This window comes from Saimiri boliviensis, chromosome 8, assembly GCF_048565385.1.
Source record: "Saimiri boliviensis isolate mSaiBol1 chromosome 8, mSaiBol1.pri, whole genome shotgun sequence".
Taxonomy (NCBI): Eukaryota; Metazoa; Chordata; class Mammalia; order Primates; family Cebidae; genus Saimiri; species Saimiri boliviensis.
The window spans coordinates 61753412-61755466 of record NC_133456.1 but is presented as its reverse complement, the minus strand read 5'-3'; positions in this window follow the sequence as shown (position 1 = coordinate 61755466).

The window sequence follows — 2055 nt, the reverse complement described above, 5'->3', positions numbered from 1 at the left end:
TTATTGATGGGCATTTGGGTTGGTTCCAAATCTTTGCTATTGGGAATAGTACTGCAGTAAACATACATGTGCATGTGCCTTTAGAGTATAATTATTTCTGATACTTTCAATATATACCCAGTAATGGGATTGCTGAGTCAAATGGTATTTCTGGTTCTAGATCCTTGAGGAATTGCCACACTGTGTTCTGCAATGGTCGAACTAATTTACACTCCTACCAACAGTGTAAAAGCATTTCTATTTCTTCACATCCTCTCCAGCATCTGTTGTTTCCTTACTTTTTAATGATCAGTAGTCTAACTGGTATGAGACGGTATCTCATTGTGGTTTTGATTTGCATTTCTCTAATGACGAGTGATGATGAACTTTTTTTCATATGTTTTTGGCCACATAAATGTCTTCTTTTGAAAAGTGCCTGTTTATATCCTTCACCCACTTTTTGATGTTTTTTTTTGTTTTTTTTTGTTTGTTTGTTTGTTTTTTATCGTAAATTTGTTTAAGTTTCTTGTAGATTCCGGATATTAGCCCTTCATTAGAAGGATAGATTTAGAAATTTTCTCTCACTCTGTATGTTGCCTGTTCACTTTGATGATAGTTTCTTTTGCTGTGCAGAAGCTCCTTAGTTTGATTAGATCCCATTTGTCACTGTAGGATTTCATTGCAATTGCTTTTGGTATTTTAGTCATGAAGTCATGCTTATGTGCTGAATGGTATTGCCTAGGTTTTCTTCTAGGGTTTTTATGGTTTTAGGCCTTACATTTAAATCTTTAATCGATCTTGAGTCAATTTTTGTGTCAGATGTAAGGAAGGGATCCAGTTTCAGTTTTCTGCATATGGCTAGCCAGTTTTCCCAACACCATTTATTAAATAGGGAATCCTTTCCCCATTGCTTGTTTTTGTCAGGTTTGTCAAAGATCAGATGGCTGTAGAGGTGTTATTTCTCTGTTCTGTTCCATTGGTCTATATATCTGATTTGGTATCAGTACGATGCTGTTTTGGTTTCTGTAGGCTGTTAGTATAGTTTGAAGTCAGGTAGCACGATGCCTCCAGCCTTGTTCTTTTTGCTTAGGATTGTCTTGGCTATATGGGCTCTTTTTTGGTTCCATATGAAATTTAAAGTAGTTTTCTCTAACTCCGTGAAGAAAGTCAATGGTAGCTTGATGGGAATAGCATTGAATCTATAAATTACTTTAGGCAGTATGGCCAATTTCACACTATTGGTTCTTCCTATCCACGAGCATGGACTATTTCTCCATATGTTCGTATCCTCTCTTATATCCTTGAGCAGTGGTTTGTAGTTCTTTTTGAAGAGGTTCTTCACATCCCTTGTAAGTTGTATTCCTAGGTATTTTATTCTCTTTGTAGCAATTGTGAATGGGAGTTCACCCATGATTTGGCTCTCAGTTTGTCTATTATTGGTGTATAGGAATGCTTGTGATTTTTGCACATTGATTTTGTATCCAGAGACTTTACTGAAGTTGCTTATCAACTTAAGGAGACTTTGGGCTGAGACAATGGGATTTTCTAAATATAGAATCATGTCATCTGCAAACAGAGACAATTTGACTTCCTCTCTTCCTATTGGAATACCTTTTCTTTCTTTATCTTGCCTGATGGCCATGACCAGAATTTCCAATACTATGTTGAATAGGAGTGGTGAGAGAGGGCATCCTTGTCTTGTGCCTGTTTTCAAAGGGAATGCTTCCAGCTTTTGCCCATTCTGCATGATATTGGCTGTGAGTTTGTCATAAATAGCTCTTATTATTTTGAGATACTTTCCAACAATACCTAGTTTGTTGAGAGATTTTAGGATGAAGTGGTGTTGAATTGTATTGAAGGCCTTCTCTGCATCTATTGAGATAATCATGTGGTTTTTGTCATTGGTTCTGTTTACGTGATGGATTACATTTATTGATTTACATATGTTGAGCAAGCCATGCATCCTAGGGATGAAGATGACTTGATCGTAGTGGATACGCTTTTTGATGTACTGCTAGATTCGGTTTGCCAGTATTTTACTGAAGATTTTCACATGAATGTTTATCAGGGATATTG